The 24978-nt window shown below is 38.8% G+C and overlaps 1 long non-coding RNA gene across 2 annotated transcripts in view; it reads left to right on the forward strand.

Moving 5' to 3' along the window:
* Positions 1-24145, forward strand: part of LOC135789460 (uncharacterized) — a 58349-nt gene extending 34204 nt beyond the window's left edge. The window contains exons 4-6 of one of the 2 annotated variants that reach the window (XR_010547568.1): positions 3615-3690; positions 23612-23933; positions 24011-24145. This is a non-coding gene — a long non-coding RNA (uncharacterized lncRNA). Of the gene's footprint in view, positions 1-3614; positions 3691-23611 lie in introns of both variants that reach the window. The other variant, XR_010547567.1, reaches the window with a different exon arrangement.
* Positions 24146-24978: the final 833 nt, after the last annotated feature.

A 24978-nucleotide genomic window follows, 5' to 3' on the forward strand; every position in this document is an offset into this window, starting at 1 on the left:
TGAGTGTTCGAGTAAAATATAAAATTGACAGGGAAATTAAGATTTGCGATTTAATTAACTTGTGGGAACAAAAGCAATTACCTCATGGAAATGGAAACAAATTTGTTTGCACGCGCGCGCGACAAAGTCAGATAATTTATGTGAGGTGGACGTTTGGCTTAAAAGATTAGAAACCAGCCAAGGGTGAAATGCGCAGAAATGAGGAAGGAGCGCGCAAATTATATGCAACAATTAAAATCGCCGGCGTAATCAAAACGTTCATTTATTACCGTTTTAATGCGATCTGTAAGTCGCGCGCGGCAGGTGAGTGCGCTTTGGACGTAGAAGAGCGCCTACCGTTTCTGGATTTATAGCTGTAGAATGTGCCAGCGCACCGATCCCTTGTGGTGCACGTCGGATTACATGAAAAACTATTTTCTTTCTTGAGCGGCGTTTCCGACCTGATGACTGTATCGGCGGCGCGCTTGCTTTGCCGGCTCATGCGCATAAACTTTATGGCACCGCGCGCGCGTGTACGGGCGAAATTCATTCATGTGTGATATTCCGAACGAGATGTTTCCGTGTTTATAAATCCTAAAATGTTGCATACCTAATAACCAATCGCTTGTTACTATTTATCGTTTGCTTGCTAACGGTCCGTAATTTGTTTTTCTGCGATCTTCATCACTGAATGTCTTCATTTATTACATTTATTAATATCTATCCGTCTTTTTGCAATACCCTCTATAAGCAGATGCATAAAATAAGTTAAAAGTGTTCAAGTACAAGATATGTGCTTGTCCAACTATAGCGCGCTGAGTTTCGGCGCGGTGCCGTGCAACAACTATGCACTAAAGTCTATTGTTTTAAAGCATGCAATAAGTTTGAGCTTTTGTCAAATAAACGGGAAGCGCGGCGCGGCTTATGCAAGAAACGCGAAACGCTCGCCGGCATCGAAGTGATAGCGCAATGCTACCGCAGCTTCTTGCCGCTTTGGTGCGTTTGTTGGCTGGGTCGTGTATGTTGGTGTATGTGTTGTGTTTGAAAACACCGGAGTATAAATAATGCTTTCTCCTCCATACGACTGTCGCCTGTCCAATTGTTTACTTGCGGGTTATAAACTCGGCGCGTCCGCGGCATTGAAAGCGCAGAGGCAGGCATCAGGCTGGAATAAGATCGATCACCACTCATATCTGCCTATCAATTCGATCGCTTATGCTCGCGGGCTTTGTTTTCGAGGGGACAAAATGTGTTGTGTCCGACGAACAATTGTATCGATAAATATTAAGTGCTTATTTATCGTGGCACGCCGGCTATCTGTTTACTGATGGAATGCTGCCGGGGATTTGCGCATCAATCTTCGATCTACCTTTATACGGACGCTGACGAAATGTATAAAATTTAAATCCGTGAATAGTAAGCATTAGAATAGAAACTTGGTTAGGTGCAACTGCGCATAAAGTTATGCAACTTATTTCACATGTTAAATTAATTGCCTAACTTAGTTCAACGATTTAAGCACATCAATTATTTCTCTTCATATAATATTAACATGATTTTATTATGTCCTTTATTACTTTAGTCATTTAATGCATAATTTTTGATTAACGATCGCGTAGGTACGATATATAAATGTTGCTGTCTATAACTATTATGGCACTTCCGGTGACAAGCGAAAACTAATAAAATTATAAACTTCTTAAACCAATACTAGGCAATGATTTAATTACCGTGAGATATCAATTAATATTTCCTGATTTTCTAGATTATTTAAAAATAATTTATTACGTTTAATCAAGCATTTAGATATCTTAAATTGAGTCATACACCTGCTGTATGTAATTTTATTTGTTTTATTTTAGGGTATGTCTATGAGTCAGTTTGAAAGTACACTTTTCATGGAACGATTGGTTTCAAGCGAATAGTTTTATGATGTATTTTATGCATTTTATACGTTTACGAATGTTTTCCTTCTTGTTACTGCTAAAAATACACGAGCCGCAACAAATTATACAATTACATATATAATATTTTCATATTGCAATTTGTGCGAGATAAATAATGAAGGTTCAATTGAATCGATTTTTTTGCGAAATGAATAATGAATGATTGCTGCGGGTGTATTTTGCATACGGGCAAAATAAATATGAATTCAAGAAGAGTTAAAGAGTTTAATTAATTTTTTTGCTGAAATAATTATTCATTTACGCTTGATTGTCGTTTATCGTTGTGATAACCTGCTGTGTCGTTCCGTGTTTCGGCACAGTATTCAAATTACTCGACGCGGTTAATATGCATTTCATCACTTTCTTTATGCTTGTTTAAGCGCGCCACCTAGGTTGATTAATATATTATTTAATTGCGTTTAATAAGCTGCAGCATTTCAGATGTAAATTTTTACGTTCATTTTGTGGTGCACCAGTGCGCATCATAATTGATATAATAAATAATTACCCATACAGCGAGCTTTAGAATTTTTCTGTTTGAAAAAAAAATGGTTAGGTATATGTGGTTATGTACTAGTGCATTGAGACTGATTGCAGCATGGGTAGTAAAATTAGCTGATAACTGTAAGCCATAAATTACGAGACAATCCATTGCGCTAGTGAATTTATTACGTTTCTGAATCATACGCGTGCATTATTTATAATATGCGCTGCGGTTTCACTCGGGAGCGCATCATAAGTTTCCTGATTGGTTGCAGGCTTTTGCAGGATGCTTAGATTACCAATTGCCTATTGGCAACTTGAGTCTATATTAATTTATGATGATTTACAAACGGAAATTTCTTTCATCTTGACCTGAGTGTGGTCAAGTTTTGATGTTAAATGTTTATTCATTGATTCAGATTAAATCTCCTTACTTAGGTTTAGGTATCTACCTAAAAGTGTCTTGGCAGTCATGACAGTGTACATATTTTGACTGGATCACAATTGCTCCATTAGCCAAAGAATGCGAGTGTTTACCCATCGAGGTTTTCATAATTTTTTATGATTGCTCGAATTTATATGGGTATAATGCGTCCTTTTAATCGGTGCCCCTTTTTTCTTGGGTCATGGGTTTGTGGGAGAAGCGACTAAATGTTGCGTTTAGTTAACCATCGGACGATTAGGCGCGCAGCCGAGCGCGTCAGGAAAGCCTCAAAATTTTGACTGTTTTCGGATACGAATGGTGCACCACCTACCTTTCAACTCTCCGTGGACATCTACTGAAAAGTATTAGTTACCCACAGGCAGGCGAGTTAGAGGTGCGCTGTTGCTGGAGTGTTGGTCATAGGTGGTTGGATGCGGTCGATGTGGATTTGTGTAGCAGGTGCCTCGGGCGCAAGGTGAGCCGCCCCTTCAGGTGCTTTACACGCGTTGCCACCTGCGCATCTCTTTCGCTCTCTCGCTTAATTACCAATTAAACGGCCTGTCAAATCCAGGTACTTCACTCTCGACCACACTCTACAACTCGATCGACAAATGAACTTTTCTTTCGCTTTCGGGATATTAGTAAAATTTGATATCTCTAAACACCTGTTAACTTAGGCGGTGCTAGGTTTTAGATACTGCTAACTGGGACAAATGATGTGATGAATAATGTCTGGCGAATGTGTAAAAGTGCAAACAATAATTAAAGTTTTTTGCTTTCAGGTAGCGATTGATTTCGTACTGTCCGTGGGTGGTTACTCAGACGTGCCTTTTTCGTGCCGCAACGCGAAGAAAAAAGGTAATGAATTTATCATTTATTATATCTCCTGTCTGTGATACGTGTGGTCGTGCGGTCGAACGCTCTCTTTTAATTTGAGCGTAAACAATCGCAAATAAATGAGCGATATTAATCAGTACATAATTGCAATACAAATTTGTGCACGTGCAACTAAGAAGGGTAATATTGGTACTGTCACTTGCTTTCAAACCGGTGTAAATTTATCAATCTTATTGCATTCAAACCAACAATTGCAATTTCACAAGATTATGGAAATAGGTTAGACTTATCAGTGACTAATGATTTTCGGATGTTGCATAATTCGTTTTTGTTTCTAAAAGGTACAAAATACAAATTTTATAAAGTTTGGTATTCAGTGTGCGACTATACCAAAACACAGCGTTAAAAAGTGCAATAGATAATGAATGTACCGCTTGTGCTTCGTGCACATGCACACTTCTTCTCGAGCGCCGTCTCCTGCAGCGGCGGGCACCATTGGGGGCCTCTAGACCTGCCGATGCCCCACTTCGCACTAAATCACACACAAAAATTCCAATTATTAACATATTCCTCACATTTTACGTTCGCGCTCATCGGCGGCGCACTAATTAAAATGCATCCCGGAGTCTTTATAGTTGTAAACATTTATTTATTAACTTTAACCGGTTGTTCATCGCAGCCTAATTAAGATGAGGCGAGTTTGTGCTCCAGAGTTTTTCTTAAATTTAAAATTTCCTATTTCATCTATTTTAACCACTACTATTATCCGGCATGCAAATTTTCCTTGCTGAATATTATAATTTTAGTCATCGAATAAAATTTCTTAGAAAATCATTTTTTAGCGATTTAAATTCTTTGATATTTTAAAAAATTTCAAAATGCTGGTTATAATATTTAATAATAGGTATTTACCGATGATGTTTTGAAGCTCATAACATAACCAAGTTTAGCCTTTACTGTTTGCGGCTTTAATTTAATTTGTTGTAATTTAATCGTCATATTATACACGTTCTCCGAGGCTGATGTTTAAATTAAACGCCAATTTTAGTGCGCTCGATAAATAATTTGTTTACCCAGAAGACATGTTTTCAAAATCGAAAAGAATCTTGTGTAACTAGACTAGCAAACTCGATCGATGCCCGGAGATAAATTCGTACCGATCATGCGCATCTCTTACGCGCACATATTAAATGTAAATCGGTAAGGCGTAATTTATGCAAATTACGCACTCGGTGCGCTTTCGCGTGCCGTACAATACCGTTCCGCGAGCGTCAATAAAAGCCCATACCGAAAAATTCGCCTTCGAAAACGCTTCCCACATATCGGCGATCTGCAACATTTCGTTTGTGTATAAATCAACGCGTGCACGCCGTATTGAATTATAATTTGTAGATAACGCGCGCGCATATCTTACGGCAACCATCGCGCTCGAGTATAGTCGAGTATAAAAAAAGTGAACATCTTTGAGTATATCGGGGAGATGTGGTTTAATTTGATCGATGCCCGGCGCGGCCGCGCGATTTCAAATTGGTGCTTACGCTCGCTCCATTCGATCGCCCGTTTCATTACAGCGTGAGCCCGCCGACGACGTGGAGCATGTCCGAAATTTTGCGCGAAAAGGACGAAAAAAGCGCGCGCCACAAGTGCGACCCACGAGCGCCCGATGATGATATACATGCGGTCATGTTGTACTTACCGTTCGTACGCGCGATCCGCTTGATTACAGGTCTTCGGCTCTTATGTAGGTGTGCGATGTCCGGTGGCATGACCTCCGTTCGTCTGCGTCGTTTGCTTTTGTTTTGTTTTCAAGACCGGACCACAGCATCTTCAATATATACTGAATGATTCGATAAATATGAAAATTTTATTTAAAAAAATAAATTTAATAAATTATTAGATAGGCAACTTAATACACTTATATTATTTTTATTTGTATAACTGGTTGCAAAATTATAAGCTATTATGTTTTAGAATAATAGTTTTATTTTAATATTTTTTATCACTTTATATAAAATACATTGCAGACATGAAGGACTTGTAATCATATTCGATCCGTTTATAATAACATACTCTCTCGATACCCCCGATTGTTCGGGTGGCTCCTATAAGTAAATGCGCACGTATAATAATAAACGTGTGCAAGTGCTCTCCTCTTGTACGCGAGTACATTCGTTACGATTTGCGAATCGATGTTAAGCGCTTCTCGTCTACCTGCTACCAACCTGCTACCAGTGATGCTTCTGTTTTTAAATTTTTTACACAAAACAGTTACCGTTTGCATTTTACTATCTCTTCATCACAAATCGCCACTCACAACATCATTATAATGTGCGTATAGAAGTTTAGATGTTAATTAATGCTATTAGATGGCTTTATCTTCATTGCTGCTCCGGAGTGTGAAAAATGCACCAACTGAAATATGGAAGCATTGAATACGGCCTCGCGTTTAATTTACTTTCAAATTGCTTTTGCGGGCTGTAGGTGTAGGCGAGATATTTCATTAAGTGAATTACCTCTGGTTATTAATCACTTTGCTGCGCTCGATTTATTTATTAAACGTGCGCCCGGCAGCGGAAAATGCGCACTCTGCGTTTCATTCACAGTAGTCCCGTATCTGATCGCTTGAAATCTTGTAACAGTTATTTAATTACTTCAGTTATAAATGGACACACGCGCCAGACCTATCAATAATTCTAATATCGTGTATTACTTATTAATTGCATCAGCAAATAGGTACTACTATTACTAATTCATTTTATTTGCTTTATTCTCGTTTGTAAATTGAATATTTTGTTGGTGAATAAAGTATTATATTCAACTTGCACGTAAAATACTACTTAATAACTAGTATGATTAAATTTCTTACCAATTAAAAGTCTTTGGAATGGATGATATCCGAGAATGAAGGAAATGAGCGTCATTTTCTTAGCAATAAAATCGAAATAATCAAGTCGACATTTGTAGTAGTTAAATGTCAAATAAATTGGCTTCTTTAATTTGAGCAAATTCCGTCCGATTTCCATCTTCATAAATCTAAGACCTAACTGGCAATAAAAACAATAAAGGGTATCGTGAACAAGTTCGGCGGTTTTTTTTGTCCGAACTGCTCACATTATGGAAATAATCCGTACACAGTCGTAAAAAGTGGGTTAAATTGGGTGGTCGCGAGCTCTATTCGTTAATTGTCTTTAACAGTTTGCTCGTTGCCCCGAAAACATCATCGATTACCATCGACGTGCATAAACGTTTAATACCATTCAAATCCAAACCGCAAGCGCTGTCAGAAGCGTCGAACATCTGCTGGAGGTTTTTTTTGAAAAATTTCACGACCATTAATAAATTGCTCACTCACTCACTAATTTGCAACACAAGGGCGCATCCTTTGAGTTAAGCAGGACATGTATGATAAATTCGCCAAAAATTAATATGTTACAGTACAAAATTAACGAGGTAATAAATATGCGCTTAAAATATGATTTTAATGACCATTATGAACTTTTTGTGTGTTGCGAAAATATTTTCGGTTAATTTGCGGCGAAATTGTTTAAACTACATATTTACATAACACGTTTAAAATTAGATTTGTAAATGTGAATTAACCTCTTGGTCTGTGGCGGGCACGATCTCACCTCGAGCGACTGAAAATGCAAAACTGTGCCGCCATTTATAAAATGATACAGCGCGCAGCTCTTCGCCGTTTTGGCTGTGTCTGCGGCGTTTAAGCGTTTAACTGATTTCATTGATTATATGCCTCTGCTAACGAAATAAATCCGCATGCATATATATGCGGCGGCGGCGAGCACGCGTTTTCGTAATAATCTGCAAAAATTATCATTGCTAATTTCGCATCGTTCTCATGCGGCCTTCATTATCGTTTCTTTGTTTCGAATCTCCTCCTGCACATCATCCACTAATTTGCCGCGCATTCGCTCGAGCTTCAAGTCACGCAATCCGACACTATAAACAGAAAAGGGGTCGATTCGTATAATTTACATTTTAAAATTTTATTTAAATAATAATTTACATAGGTGCTTACATGAAACATTGTTTCATTCTATTGTATCTAGTATTGCGTGTAGATGGCGGTACATGCGTGGTAATTTAACGTAATCTTAAATTAAATCGACAATAAAAATACACAAATATTGCGCGCCGGTATGAAAAGCCGCGAAAACACTGGAAGAACACAATCCGCATTATAATTTTATGTACGGCCATTACGCGAGACGACTATTAAAATATAATTACAACAACGCCTACAATTAAAAGGCTGCGAATTCTGCGGCATCGGCTTTGGGCAAATAAATGCCGCATTATGGATTGAACACACATTATACCGTCTGAAGTATCAACATTAGAGAAAACTTAAAATATCTGCACATAATGCATCTCGTATTACCTATGTCGGTATTATGGGATAAAAATAATTTAATGCTGCTCAATAATTCGGTTCTTAAGATTGCAATTGAGAATGCTAGGGAAATCGGGAACCTCTATGCGCAACATGAAGTATATGTATTGATAGCAGTACGGCATCGAGTAAAGTATAAAAGACGGGATAATAAATAGCACTGACAAGCATTTAGTATCGTCATACAAGTACACGCCGCACACGGCATCGTCATACGTGTACTTTCGCAGGTGAGCACCGCACGAGGACATAATAGTTGTTCCCACAAAAGCGCCTAGTTATTGTGAATATAAGCAAAGCCGGGCGGCCCGAGATGCTGTAGACTGCGTACACAAATGACAAACGACGCAGTCACTCCATATAGATTAATAAAACGATGCCGAATAGTCTATTATCTACCAGGATACACTCGTTGTAATATTCGGTGTGTGTAAAACAGTATAATGGGCAAATTTATATCTTGTTTTGTTGTGGACGTTTATGTTTGGTTTGTTCCGCGCGTTTGTTTTTAGATAATTCTTTGATTATAGACCAGAGGGCTTGACCTAGAAGAAATAGAAGCTAGAAGAAGTTTTATTTGATAAAGAAAATAGTATTTTATGTACCAAGTGGGTTAAAAGAGTGTTTAAAGTATTTTAGTCACGCCCTTGGCGGTCCGTGTGTAAAGTATCACTTTTTGTGTCTCAGAACCGTGAAAAAAGTGGTAGAAGTAGAAAAACCGTTTAAAAGCATTTGGAAATCTGATTTTTTATTTTCGTGCATGAATAATTTGATATTGCTAATATTTGAGATAAAATTACCAAGTTATTCTACCAATGAAAGAAAAAGTATGCAAAGTAAAAGTTGTTCCAGAAAGCAGACAAGTGGACAATGCACTTTAGTGATACGAGATAAAACATGAAGTAGACACTAAATGAAGCCAAGATAGCATCTTAATAAAGAGCGCCTGCACAATAGCCGAAGCTGATTGCCATTTAATATCCTCCTTCTATCAAGCAGCAATAATTTACAACGCACGAAAATTTATGCGCCACATTTTAAAGGCGATTGCATGTTGCTTTTCGCATTACGCCGGCGCGCATAATGCATGCGGGCGGCTAGAGGTGTACCAGCACACCAGCAACAAGGCACATCGAAGTCCGCAGAACGAAGAATCAAGCGCATTAGGCGCGTTTTGCGTTTGATACGCAACGCGCGCGCAACGTGCAAAAAAACCAAAGTAACTACACTACCCAACTCGTAGGTACCAAGTACGAATGTTACGTGAACGTATATCATCGGACGGTGTGCGGCGAAACGCAACTACGCGCGCGCGAGCAAGCCATGAAAGGTGGTATAAAATATCTCGCCGAACTTCCTGCAGAAAACTGTTGCGCCATCGCGAACACCGCATATAACATACATCGATAAGTGGTTAGAAAAATGGGCAAATTTATGCGGGTGTAGCGTGGCCAGTCTGCGCTCTGCGCGGCCACAGGTGGATATATAGGTGTAGATGTAGCCGATGTAAGGAGCCCACATGCGCGTCTTTTTTCCTGCGCGCATGACGTGTGCACATTTGCGGCTGCAGTATACTACTACGATCTGTCATGGGCGCGAACGCAAACGAGCAACAACGCGCGTCCTTCTTTGTCGTGTCTCGCGCGCTGGGGTTGCACAATTGGATTTCAGACTTACGAGCTGAAGGTGTTTACTTGTGTTACATATTCGCCGTGCGAAAACCTTCGAATCCGAAAAATACCACAATGCACACAAACCAGCAATCTTTGACCTGTTCATTAATGCATAATTTTATGGATTTTGCGTGGTTTCGCCACTACGGATATAAATTCTATACTTACCATTAGCCATCATGGGCGTGCAATATATATTTTTTGAGGTCGTGCTGCTGCGCATAGTTGACTAAAGTTAAGTTGCTTTATGTGCGTTTAAACTTGGATTGATTTAACTGCGTGCTGCCACGTTTATTTTATTAGGTGTGCCTGATAGTTACGATTTGCACTAGAGTGCAACATAACCTCATTTTTGATCTACATCTTGCATGTTGCGTATTATCCTGTGTGTGGTTAGGTCGCGCGCTTGCGATGCAGATGAGTGTGTGGGTGCGACTTAAGACGTTATCATATGACGGCGCATTGTGCGCGCGGTTGAGCCACGGCTAATTTATCGACTAATTACCACACATGGCAATAAATTGTGCGCTTTGTACTTAGCCACCATGCGGCCATGTTAATGTCGTAAAATATTTGAATTGCGCAACGTTTTGCACAACGCCAAAGACGTATTTCCAGGAGATTTGTAAAATTAAATTGCATTCCAAATACTGCACCGCTTTCTGGTTGTGTTGTAGATGATATCAAAAGTCGAGCTCCGACGACGACTTAATACAAACTCGGCTTAATGCGAACGCAATAAAATCAAATTATACCACGAGCGCGAACCGAAATTGAGCATTTTAAGAACGTGTTTATTAACCTCCTGAATGCGCTTTTTTGACGTGTGAATATGCGGGTGGTCTCGCTTTTATATCCTGACTTCTTGACGTTCTCAATTTTTATTCGAATAATATACGTCCGCGCTCTGAAAAGAATAAAATCGTGTCCTGTTGTCCTGTGGATATTTTGTGCGTGTGTAAACTAAACATCTGAAAAGAAGTAAAGGCGGGTAATAAAATGATGGCGATAAAATGTGAACTTTTATGTCTTTTTATTAATACATATATTTTTTCGTTAAATTTTCAAAGATTTGTTTTATTTCGGGGTATAATTTAATGCCTCCACCTGCTGCGGCGTTACATAAAAATATCAAAAATATCGTCGATCAAATCGCTTGTGGAAAATAAAGCCATTAATGTTTATCCACACACCACTCGACAACAATTCAATCGCAGGCATCCGCAGGTTGGTCGGGTGAATGCATGTGAAAGGACGTGCGGCTAGAAAAATAGAAACAATATAAATAACTTTGCGCATCAACTACTCAGCAAGTTTAAACTAGGCTTTATGATGCGAGGAGCCGTGATTAAACTGTCTTTCACGTCTGCGCGCCGAGTCTCTCTCTTGGAGAGACAGTGGGAAGAATAGACGATGCAATGTTTATCACGGTTTAATCTATATTAAACTCGCGCTGCGCTCGCACTTGCGCGCGTACTTAAGCTATAGATTACATAAGCATTCAGATCATTCGGATGGACGGGGGCATGGCCGCGATGGGCATTTTTGGGGCCGCGCGAGCACCGCTGCTTCCTTATTATTATTATTACACATCAGAAATCATCTTCGGACGCATTCCGGGCGAGACAACGCGACGCGTTGTAACGATCTCAGAGACATTGACATTACAACTTGGCTTCTGTAGCACTCAATGGGATACAAGGAGATAATTTAATAATGCCTAGTTTTGTTAGCTATCAGATGGGAGCGACACACAAAAGCGATTTAAATGTCTCAATCACAATGCGGTTTTAAATGTCTAAATATCTAAAATATTAATTTTTCAGTTTGAAATTGTTCCGAAAATAAATTTTATTATGTATAGTACAGTCTGGTACTAATTTTAATGTTATATATGCGGTGCATGAACACAACAAGTGCTAAACTAATAAACTAATAACAAATTAGCAGTAAATTCTAATGCGTAATCATAAACGCATGTGCGTTTAAAATGAGATAAAGAACACACGCATCGTAAAATTACGGATTTAATTTTCACAATTATACAATTACAAAGTTATTATTTTATTATTTGCGCAGCGCGCGCATAATATACGACCGTTTAATCGTATTTGCACGCCGCGTTAATTGCCAAAGTTGTAATTTGTGTAAATTTATCGCAACCAGTCGATTTAAGCGCAAAGCGAATAATAATATTGCACTGATAATTATTATTAGTATTCGTAAACGGTGCCAAACACATAAAAATCTAAACAGATATTAAATACAAATGTTTAAGAGTTTCTATTTCGATTTTTTAATTGTTGTAAACTAGCCAGTATCAATTGCAGCGCGCTTAATTGAACAATGTGTAATTTAATTAACATTGCATATGTCAGCGCGTAAGGTAATCGACGCACGCAGCAGTCGTGCGTAATAATCTCGACGTTTAATTTAAATGATAATGATCAGAATGAATGCAATCTAATCGCAATATCGCTTTCACTCGCATGCTGGTAGACTGCACAAATAAAAGAAGCGCGCATGTAGAGAGCGTACTTGCGATCCATTAGCTTAATTTAAAATAATAAATACTGCACCGGCCTACGTAATTTGTTATTGTTGCGGCGGCCCACGCACTCGCAAGGACGATTAGATTTATTGCCGGCGACGGCGGTGCATCTAAAACATGCAGAAATAATACAGGGCGATGAAATCTCCGGCTATAAATGTGCATTGTGCACGTTTGATGCAAATAGGTTCAAATCATTCGGTGGAAATGAATGCATTGTTCACTGCTTCGCGGGCATTGCAACGTGCGCGGGTGAATAATCGAAATTCGTGTTGAACAACGACTTAAGTAAACAAATTTATAATTCCTTTTGATAGCATCTGAGCCGCCGCCGCCGCTCACCGGCTTCACGAGTCTTGTATGCTCTTCGTATGCGTAAGCCAGTCAACGTCACTGCCGCACAACAATCAAGATTGAAGATGGATGCTAATCTCTGGAATGCGAAAACCACTCGTATAGACTAAACAAGTATCAATCTTAATCCATTTGAAGAAATACGTTGACTGACGCCATGTTGTATCGTCAGCTGATTTTTCAGTGCGGTAGTTCTTAAAACAGTAGCTTCCGTAAGCGATTCTTTGTTATGCAGTACAACGCGTGCTCCTATTTTTAACCAAAATGTCATATTTACTGGACAGATACCGTACGTTGCAGTTTATGCGTGTCCCGCGAGCGCGTTCCAACGTTTACACGCGGATAACATTTGCATGATGACTTATTAGATTAGCCGGGCGCGTTTGAACCAAGTTTTGTCTAAACGTCTAATACCTATCGCGCACTCGAATGAGAAATTATATAATAATAGTCGGAAGGAATTCTCGCTGCTACAGGGTCACCGCGAATGTGGTAAATCAATAAATTTTATTTATTGTTGTAGGTCATAGCTTGTGGGTCATAGCCGAAGCCAATTGAATGTTTGGGATTTTATTACGTCTTGCGGTGCCATGCGCTAGAATCGTTCATTGCTGCATTCGCGCGACGTGTCCCCTCAGTCTTCGCTTAAATCTTGTTTAAAAATAACCGGCTTACAACGTGTACTTAATGCATGTGTGTAGCCCAACACTTCTCATCTTTTTGTTTCGCCGTGAATGTCCTTTGTAAAGCGTTTCTCTAGCACTCGTAGTGAGCTTGTAAGTGTCGTTTATTTCGTATTGTATGCCTGGGCTTTTGTGTGAGTAATGCAGTCACTGATTCGAGGAAAGCGCCCACAATAATAATAGATAATTAGACGACAGTGATCAAGTGGCGATGAAAACGAACCAACATTATTCAACTTTCGCTTTACAAACACAAATTTTTTTTTCGTTTTGTATATTTTATCGCGCTTGTTATACACTTTGTTGATTTCGTACAAGACTAATTTTATGTATAGATACAAGAAGTTGTGTTTATGTAGTACATTAGAATTCATTAGCCATAGCAAGAATAAATCCGTGCGCTTTACGATTGTTGATAATGAGTTTTTACGGTCGGGCATACACAGCTGCCGCCCCCAATATCGTAAATCGCGACGCGCACATGCACCAAAGCGTGGACGTCCACGGGCGATGATAATATTTCATAATGTATTATAGGAACGCTCGCGGTTTTTGGCAAAGCGGACGGTTTTATTAAAGCGCGGACAATAAATATCATTCTTGTTCCAGCAAAAGCCAGCCTAATAATTCGTGCCTCGGATGAGGAACCACAATGACTCAATGGAAATAAAACATTTAGGCGCATTCCTGCATTAAATTTTGCTCTGAATTTGTTGAAATTTGAATCTGTTGGAAGGTTCATCCAAGAGAGTATGCGCTCTGTGCAGTGTTGCAATTGTGCGAGTGCAATTGAGCCCAATTTAGCACTTAGAGAGACACCGAGACGCGTTTAAAATACGACATGCGAGCGGCTCGCTTAACTGTTTGTCGTGTCTGCGTTTCGTTTGACATGGCGTTTTCGGCGTTTACATCGTATTACTTTGAACACGGCGAACGGCGGACACAAAGCGAGATGTTTAAGTATTGTGTGCAGACAGAGTCGAGATGTGAAAGAAATTGGTTGCCGCCGCCGCCGCCACGCTCGCAAGTCGGGTGTAATAAGAGTGACGACGTGTTGCAGCTCGCCAGACGTCAGGACGCACACGACCTGCAGTCACTTCGTTTTTTTCTTCTTTTTTTTATCATATATCTGTAACATTCTAGATATAAACTTTTTATTCGCAGTTATCTAATAGTATATATTTTAATACATTGAAATGATATCATCAAAATTAATAATAGATATATTATTAAAAGTATCCATTGGTAGTAGTAAAATTTAGTGAAATGTTTGTAGTATATGACAGGCCGAATACATCGTCACAGTGGTGGGTACAACGCAGATAAATGCGTTTGTTTATTTTTATAACTAAGCATCAGCGGCGCGCGCGTTAAATGCAGCGACAGATGGGCTTAAGATGATGTTGTCATTGAACGATTCGCACAAGTCGCGCTCGAGTCAGCTGAAGGCTCAAACCGCAGTTTTTCGTGGCGTAGTAAATTCAGCACCACGCGGAAATACCCGCAGCCGCGCGCTACGCTCGCTCGCATCGGTCGAGTGAAGAAGCGACGGGAAAATAGAGATTTTCACGATATTACACGATCCGCGCAACCCGCAGCGCGATTTCTTAATGAAAAACCGCGCTCCTAATTGCCAGCGCACGTATATACACTTGTACTTGTATACGCTCGCGATGGACGAGTAACATGCATGCGCGTTAATTAATCGATTATAATGAGAACGTGTCTGAAAAACAGCTGCGGGTACTATTCTCGATACGCGCCGCGTTCGCAATAACAAGTCGACGGCGATGAAAACGCAGCGGCGTTATGTTTCATACTTTTGTCTATCGCACCCCGAGATCGCTCGTAACTCTTCTCGTCTATCTCGGAAGCTCATCTCGATGATGTATGCCGGGCGAGCTGCGGGGCAGCGTGTTTAATCGACGCGCCGTTTCGGCGCAATTTCATTTTCGTCTAGTCCGAAACTCTCAGCGCGCATCGTTCCTCAAGAATGTCGGGAATTTAATCTACCGCAAAGTGGAAAAAATCTCGACACATTTAGATGCAAAGCGCGCATTTTTAATTGGCCCAATTCTGCAAAATCATAACATTTTAACATAAAAATATTTTCATATCTTAGGAATTTTTTTCCTCAAATCTAGACGTCAGCACTGACCTAACATAACCTAACCTTTAGATATTTTTTCGAAAATTTATCAAGCATGAAATAAATCACATCCATATAACGAAATAAAAAAGGACCGCCATCGTTATTAGTATGAGTAATAAATGTCGATGAGGTGATTCATCTTTTTCCACACGCTTGGCTGCGGCACGTCGTAATAAACACATTGGTACTTATACTCGAATAAAAACGCTGTCCGATTGAGGTATTTCGTATGGGTTTCGTGCTGCCTTTGATAATAGAGCGTCGCGAAAGTTTTTAAAAGTTATTTGAACGGTCGCGGAGGCGGCGTGGGCCTCGCGTCTATTAAACGATGGTCGCGTCGTTGTCATTCACGTCGACCAGCATCAAGGTGTGAGTGCAGACACCGCTCCTGCTATTATAATAGTCGATTTTATTATTATTTCATTTCATTGTCACCTAACAACTATTAACTCTTGCGGACCGAAACGTTCCGCACCTTTTATACATAATTGGTCGACATGCACAAACTGCGCGATTAGAAAATTATATTCATATTTTTATTATGCATACGAATCTAAAAACGGATATTGAATTGTGTGGTGTGTTTATTTTATTTTTTAATTGACGTATTTTTACGTCTTTATCACAATTCAATCGTTGAAAAGTCCAAAAGACATTTAAATGTGTTTGCTTTGTACACCCACATTTCTCTCAGAATATATCCCACTAAAACAAAACACAATAATAGCTAAAGATAAGATTATAGACTCGAACGAAATTTATTGTCGAATATATAAATGTTTAAGATTACCGGTGTTTTCTTCGGTGTGTTGTTTATAGGATTTGAGCGGCTGGTAGAAATTTGATGTCGCGTTGGACAAAATACGAACAACAAAAAAAAGACGCGAACTGCACGCGGCCACAATTCGCGGCGAGTGAATTATTGCGTCTAGAATTCCCGAAAGGTTAATAAAGAATTATGGCACACATCTGCGGACGCCTGACACTTTTGCTTTGCGTCGCGTTTTTCTACTTTATATCCGGATCAAAGAGGCGAATGATTTACAAATCGCGGCGGACGCTTTTTCGGCCGTCGCAGCCACCGCATCGCGATCGCCAAAGTGTTAATTATGTTTTATGGAAATGATGAATTGCCGTTTGTCACGTGCGGTGTGTGCAACTAACCCCCAACATGCAATTTATACAACCTGCTTATAACTCGTATTAAATGAAACGAATTTAAACGCGCAAACATGTGTTAGTTAGAGCATTGTACCTGTTCATTGTAGAATTGTTAAAATATGTGAAACAACGAAACAAGATTGCGGCGAAAAGAAGGTATGACGAATTGCGAGTGCACTTTGACCTACGGAATTGTTGAAATGCTTGCGAGGCACGAGCTGCATGTTCAAGATGAAGATAAACTAAGATGTTTGATATCTGATTATGGAAATGATGTGTGATGCTCAATCTGTATGCGAAAAACGTCGGCGGGTACGTTTAATAAAGGCACGTGCTGTAAACGTTCACTGAATAAATATCTACTTTTCTTAAAAAGCGTAAAAAAATTACAGAAATAAAAAGTACTTATGTAATTTGCAGTAGAAACTTGTTTATGTTAATTTCGAAAGAGTGGAAAACATCTAATTAATTACCAAAAACCTTCCTTATCTTAATTATATTTATTTAAACGAGCTTCTTGCATCCGCTCGTTTTCGCACAACAAAAAAGTTGCTAAACAGGCTGTAATTAATGAAAATTAGTGCGTGCGTTGATTAACACCACGTTTGATCTTAAATATTTTGGTTTCGCTTGACAAGATTCATTGCGAGTTTACATTCGTCGAAATAAACATTCATTTGAAAGCTTTCCAACTCAACCTACAAATGATAAAAAGAACGCACATTTGCAAATCTGCATCTCGCAATTAATTTCGTCATTCTTTGTTTTCCAAGAGAATACGTACATTTGTAAGTATTTTAATGTGGATATAAATTGTTGGAATGTGTAAAATATGCATGAAATGTGTCCCGGGCGTGGGAACGAAACGTTTAATAACTGGACGCATTTAATGAAATTATTATACGCGAGTACTCGGAATAAAAGTTTAAAAAGTGTCGCAGACATTCTCACGGCGCGCTGCCCTTTGACTCGAAAGACTTCTCCTGTGGTTTAATCGTAACACTCGTTGCTGTAAGTAAAGTGCACGCACGAGCTGCCTACTTACTTACCCGCCGCATTGTGAGCCATTGTCGCCTGTCACCTCGTCCACGACATTATTCATGCCGACGATGATGATGGCGGACGCTACGACAAACGCGACGCCGAATTGCACGACAACGCGCCGGAAATTTACGACGGCCGGGACTGTAACGACACCTAACTGTCAACTGGTTTATGATTTACAGGAACGAAATTCGACACAATTATTCCACAACTCGCTGTACTATGCAATTGGAACCTGCTGACGACCAGCACCGGCTGAAAATTTTATCACACGATAATATTTTCAGCTTGTATATTTTGCTGAGTCCGGTACTGTTGATGAGCACATTAATCGAATGTTGTCTTCATCAAGATGTCGCCTGGGTGAACAGTGGGTACGTAACAGCGCAATATTCGCGCCTTCGCCCGAGTTTTGAATTTCGTCCTCCATCACACACACCACACACTCACCTTAACTCACACGTTCAAGTGTCCGCGATATGGTTACCGGCTACTAATTAACATGACGCAGTATCTCTTATTCTGAGTAACTATAAACTTTATCGCAGGTTTGAAAAATGACCACAGTGCTCTCCGAAACGCGGTAAGATATCAGAACTCGTTTCAGGCGGCTCGCGAGCTCATCGTACCGAACGAAATTATGATTCACATGCTCGAATTTTTACACAATATTTTCATTTCAACAATCATCCGATAAACCACTCGCAGAAATCATACGCAATTATAAATTAACGTGTTGTCTGCCGTTGTCCGCTTATTAGCATTGCATTTTTATGCTAAACGTTTCCATAAATTTCCTTGCACGTCGAACGCTTGCGAATGCCATGCATGTCTCGCATTAGTTTATAATTCATACATTGATAAAACGAAATAAATTTCGCATTGTGCGGATCATCGCGATGTGTATGTGCATCGTGCAGTAATGCCGCACGTTGATATGTATATTACCCTTGGTTCGTTTGTAAACTATTGAAAATAACATTTATAACTCACAATTGCGCACAATTCGCTTACGAGCACTTCGATGGGTATGGATGGATATTTTTCTTCCAGTTTGAACATGCTGTTTGATGGGAATGTGCTTTGCGACGCATTCTCTAGTCTATAGTACATGTAATTTATTGATTACTGTTGTTTATTGCTTAAAATATTGAGAAAAGGAAACGTATCTAAGTTAAAAAGTAGATGATATAGAAGTATCATGTAATACCGAGCTGCGCATGCGTGTATTTAAGTGCAAGCTAAAAATAGGCGGAGCGTAAGTCAACAATTGACTTTAAAAGAAAATAAATGTTGCCAAATTAGATTACAATGAGTAATTTCGGTTGTAAAACGAAATCGTTGAATAAACATCGATAATCTAAATCGACCGAGATGGTCAAATGGAGTCGAACAATTTTAACGCCAACACGAGCGCGCGCGCACGCTTACAATTCGCATATATCCGCGATAAAGAAGAAATAACTCAGCGCGCTTTCTTCTTCCCGCCGGCTTCGGAGTGCGCGTTGTGCAACAACTTGTTGCTTTTAATCGTCCGCGAACGCGACTCGCACAATTACGGCGACCCGAACAATGTGCATTAAACCCGCACACACGGGCATAAACTATTCCGAACATAATCCACCACGATTCGAGAGAGCGGAGCCGCTACGTGTGGCGCGCAGCGATTTGGTGCATTTGTCTCCTGCGCGAGGGAAGCGGATAAGGCGGCCAACAAAAACGAAACAAGAGTAATTTAAGGTGAGGACTTATTATCTTAAAGCTTGTAGGTGTACGCTTGCTTGTTGCATCGTCACACCATCAGCACGTATACCGAATGTCGCCAAATGTGCGCGCCACGTACTGATAACATCAAAGAGTTCAAACGAGTTGAAACAATGTAGCAGTCACGTCGCCCGCTTTGTGTCAGATTTAAATTTTGCTTCTTTTGCACATTTTATTACAGCAGGGAGTGTCACAAGTCATCCGAGTACATTTCGTACAATGTTCAAAGTCATTGACTGTTGTGTCCATTTCGATGGCCGAAAAAAATGTTTCATCACAACTTCTGTAACATCCAGTAACATCTGAAGCATATTTATACAAATGCAGATTATGTACTTACAATACTTACAATTCTCGAACAGAACAAATACAATGCTAACAAATTTTACTCGCAGCTCAAGAAGAATACGATACACGACGGGTTTAGTCTTGTGTGCGTGGAGTATCATCAGACGGTGCGGGCGGTAATCTAGGAATTTACACAGGTTAATCTCGGCCGGGGAATGAATAAAAAACGTAGGTACCTACGTTCAGGACAAACTTTATGCCTTGTCAGATTTTTCTGTAAGTGCGGCCAATTTACCACATGCGTTTATAGACAAATAATTTTCATACAATGAATGTGTGTCCTCCGCCGAAGACCATAAAGTTTTTCAGGATTGGATCTAAAATTTTAATTATACACAAAAACATATGAAAACAATTATGCGCATATAAATAAAATTAAGCAATAAGTTTTGAGTTGTGTAAAACATTTAATGATGGATAAAATTATTTATTTCTTTGTGTATTGTTAAAGAACTCTTCGCTAATTGCACTTTATACTAATATATAAGTACCCTATCATGGCTTAATATGAGACCTCTCTTGGTATCTTATTATACTCGCTGGTCGTTGGTAATGTGCAGTAATGAGATAAAAGAAATCGAAAGTAGTACTCGGCTCCGCGTGGAAGAAACACTGAATACAGTGGAACACCCACTCAGTCGTCACTTGATAGCTAATAAATTAGCGACACAAGAGCTCTAAGCGTCGCACACACGAGCGACTAAAGAGTTGTGCATTCACGCTCACTAATACGATGACAGGGTGAGTTATTATTAACTCGATCATTTGCTGCGCTTTCATACCTTCGTATACCTTTTAGCGCTGTGCGAACTACGATTTTACATACCCACACGCAAATTGCTCAACTGGGTTTGATCATTTTCCAACCACAATGCGAGCATTCGGATATATTTAAACAAAGCATATGCATGTGCGCATATTTTTATTTAAATTTCCATCATTCCACAAGTCCGTAATTTTAATTACCGTGTTTCGTATTATTTTTAAGTGTATATTATAAACACTATTATTAGCAGCGGCATTGTTATTAGTTTAGCGCTCTACTCTTGCATGCAATAAAATGACAAAAGAATCCGCGCAAATTGTTTGTAAACTTTGAATGAAAAACTCATCGAGTTAATTTTAAGCCCGTTATTAGTGAGCAATAAATTACAAATTGTGTACTCTTGTCGTAATTATTTATTTGTGTTAGTATCCTATACTAAATTCGCGCATTGCTAATAAAACACACATTAAAGCGTTAAAAATGTACTGCCTTCTACGAGTCGTTTATTTTACGATCGTTCATCGTATGATTACGGTGATTGTAATGCGTGAGGGATTAACCTCTACAAGTGTTCAACTTTAACATTGTTTCAAATAGTTTATTGACATTGTACACCGATCCGACACAAGTATCTTCAAAACTAAAGTGTTTCCAATCCTAAGTTTTGTCAATGGATGAGATATTTAATAACATGTTATCAGGCGATTTGTAATGGCAGGCATTTATCGATTTTATTTCAGTGATTTTGTATCCATTTAAGCATTTCCTCGTACATTCGAAAAGCAACGGTGCATTCTCGAAAGCAAAAGCTTCACAGCAATCGTACTTAGCGCATAGAGCATGCCTAGAGCGAGTACACGTCCATGCGTCTCAGGTTCCGACACAAAACACAGAACTATAAGGAGAAACATTGCGATCGTTCATTCAGATAAAATCCTGTCGTTAAGTTGGCCAGGCCACATGGGCTGGAGAGTTTGGTCAGATTGACGCTGATGTAATGTAACCGATATATCGGACGATTTTCCGTTCAGCTTAAATATGATACGAAATTGTACCCGGACGCGCATACCTGTACGTTGCGTACACGTAAAATCAGTCAAATCAATCAAAAACTTACATGTTCCCCTTCGAAAGTGAGATCGGCAGTTGCGACGCTTAGTTGCATTTTATTCAAAAAAAAATTCGAGAAAGAATTAGGTATGTTCAAATCGATTGAATAAACTTATTTTAAATTAAATTAATGCTAATCGTTTAACATACAATTTTAATTTGATGAGTTGGTATTAAATGCAGCTATAATTCAAGGAGCAAGTAGGTACCGTTGATAAATTCGGTAGGTACGCACATCCATGTAGGTATGCAGATGCGTTACAGAGAATTTTAATTTCTGACAATTCGGATTATAGCCATATAATTTTCATTTTTATTACAAAATTAATGAGTAATAAAACGCGTTAACTCAATAACCGTACAAAGCGTGGTTCTTCAAACTGTAGATAAAGAACTTGCATGTGCCATAAATTTATGACAAATTTATGATTATTATTGCTAGATTTTGAACAGAAAGTATTTCTGTGCCAAATCTTTTTGCGATCAGATAAGACAAAAATAGCGTGTCATAATTATGAGTGCAATTTGTAAATGTTTATAATTATACTAACCATTTAAGTGTGCATCAATCACATCTTACGTAAATTTGAAAAATTATTCTCATTATTGGATACGCAGATGGACGATCAACAACGAAAAACGCGTAATCTCCGAGATCAAACATTTTTCGTCGATGTGGTAATTAGCATCTAAACTCAATATAACTTTCCGGTGGTCTTTCACAATCACTTTTACACTCGATGAACAGAAGCATCCATTACGTCAAGCGTAGCTATCTGTTTGTGAAATTAAATGGATGTCGTGTAGGTTGATTACTCGTCTGTCAAACACAAACGGTTGTACGTTAAAAAAAAGCTTAATTACACGTGCATGCGCACATTCACGCGCTATCGACGTTCGTCATCGGGACTCATCACCAAACATCGGACCGAAAAACGCAGCCTGTCTAACGATTAACGTTGGATGGGATGACCAAATGAGACATTCGAAAATGCAAAATGGCTCATTACCGGCCCACAGCCATGAACGCCACGAAATAATTCATACAACTTTGTGAGTTGTTGAGGATTTAACAAGAAGCAGCATTAAGCATTTCTGACGCAAGCGATTTAATTATTTCCGTTAATTTACTTTTACTTTATTACGCAGACGCAAAAGTGTATCGGTATTATCTTCTGCTTTAGCACTTAATTATGACAACAATGAAGCGCGCATAAAATTAAGTTGCCTTAGCCGATTTAATTTGATACCCCGAATATTAATTGTTTTGCACACAGGTAAGCAATTTTACCAGTTTATCTGGTCTTTTGATAACGAATTTACAGTTTCCGGTAGGTTTCCTTTTTATCGGAATCGGATAAATCACAATGTTTATTGCAATTACTTCATCATTTTGGTCTTGATATACTCGTACGATATGATCTCGAGGGTATCCGGTTATTAGACGTATTCTCGAAGAAAATATTGAGACGCCGTCTCAAATATCAATCTGCAATAGAATATGAAAATATCACGCTTCAAATTTGGGTATAAATGTGGGTTGTGGTCACATCTTGATTTAAATAATATGTGTACACATTTGGAAGTTATTGCAACTGTCAGTTTAAACTCATTGGGTTATAGTGAGAGAATAATATTCAACACATTATATAAACAATTGTCTTAAATTTATTTTGCAATATTGTAACGTAAGTGTGAACGACTTGTACGTGCATGTAGGCGAGCCAGGAACCTCCCTTTTCTGTTTAATTTCGCTGGTCGCGTCATCGACTAAGCTGTTTCATTACACCCACAAAATTATTTAATACTTGTCTTTAGTTGATTTCTATTTGAACTATGAAATTCAATACTCCTATAAAACATTAAATACTCCAAATGTGCTTTCTTTAATCGAATATCTAAACTTTGTATTCTTTTGTTTGCAGCGGTTGAAACTTGATATCGTTTCGGACGTATGCAAGTGAATACTTACAACACCACCTTAGATGAAACTGGACCAGCGCGATTTGCAAAAGTCCGACACGTATCTACACACATCGGCAGAACAAATAGGTTTATAGTCTATCAACTTTGAGGTAAATATGTCAGGGTCGCGAAAAACATAACTACTGCAATAAATTAGCGAAATCATCAGCAATTGGAAACCGGCAATGGTAGAACGCGGGGCGATGAGAGCAAAATGTTATGCTTGTGTATTCTGACATGCTGTGTTTTATGTATTACTGCACTAAACAGCAAACTTTACGTGTAAGTATTGTGTTTACGTCACAAAAATAGTAAAACAAGCACGTATACTACTCGTAGCATTTTTTTAAATTCTGCAGTTAAAACAAATTGCTTCTTAAGTTCCGGAATTGTGGTGAAAAGTACCTACAATTTATCTCTTTGTCATCATATTTATATAATTGTAGAATTGGCACCAAATCTCAAGAAATATATTTGTTTTGTATTATGTGTAATGATTGTAAAATAGGTTTATTGAAGCCACAATTATGTTTCTACAGGCTCTCAAAAAATTTTAAGATTGACATCAACATATGATTGCAGACTTTAATACACCGTTATTCTGTAAATATTCAATCAACAATTGACTGCTTTTATTGACAACTGATGTGTATGGTACTATCTTTAGGCGAAGTGTGGAACTATGTTATCGTCCATTCTAGATTTGATACCAACAAACGCTGTTGACAAAATCAGTGTTATTATCCCCAACTTGTTCGGACGTGTATCTCTAGACAGCCCACGTTTCTATAAATTATAATTGTGTAGATCGTGTTATGATCTGTTAGCAATCGACGGTATTTACTAGTTATTAGAAATGTGGCGTACTGCTAAAGATTTGTCGCGCGTGAAATCGGAAATTGCGTGTTTTGTATAGGAGAGACCGAGAAGGATCCGTAAGCCTCGTGTGTGCCGTCGGCTACTTTCTGGAACCGAAGAAACATCATTGAATTTATTATGCGTTGAGTCGATTATGAATTTGTACAAATCAACCAGGTTTGTGAGCACGGGAGCAATAAAGTGAGTACATGAATAGTGTAATAGTAATAAATAAATAGTGTAATATTTAAAACAAATGTATGTAATTTTCATTGTTGTTAATATAACGTAATGTATTATTATAAACTTTTTCAAATTTCGTTTTGGCATCCACTTTGTCGTTTGCAGGATTGATGCCTTAAATCATATTCCATATAAATCTGAAGTGCGCCAAACGTGTACCTACAATATATAGCTCTTGTTCGTATGGTGTTGTTGGTGTTAAAAAGTTGAATAAGGTAGAAACATA

Source organism: Atheta coriaria, unplaced genomic scaffold (genome assembly GCF_025399875.1).
Source record: "Atheta coriaria isolate IRGN ID8LTWV9N9 unplaced genomic scaffold, Caltech_Dcor_3.1 hic_scaffold_3_pilon, whole genome shotgun sequence".
Lineage (NCBI taxonomy): Eukaryota > Metazoa > Arthropoda > Insecta > Coleoptera > Staphylinidae > Dalotia > Dalotia coriaria.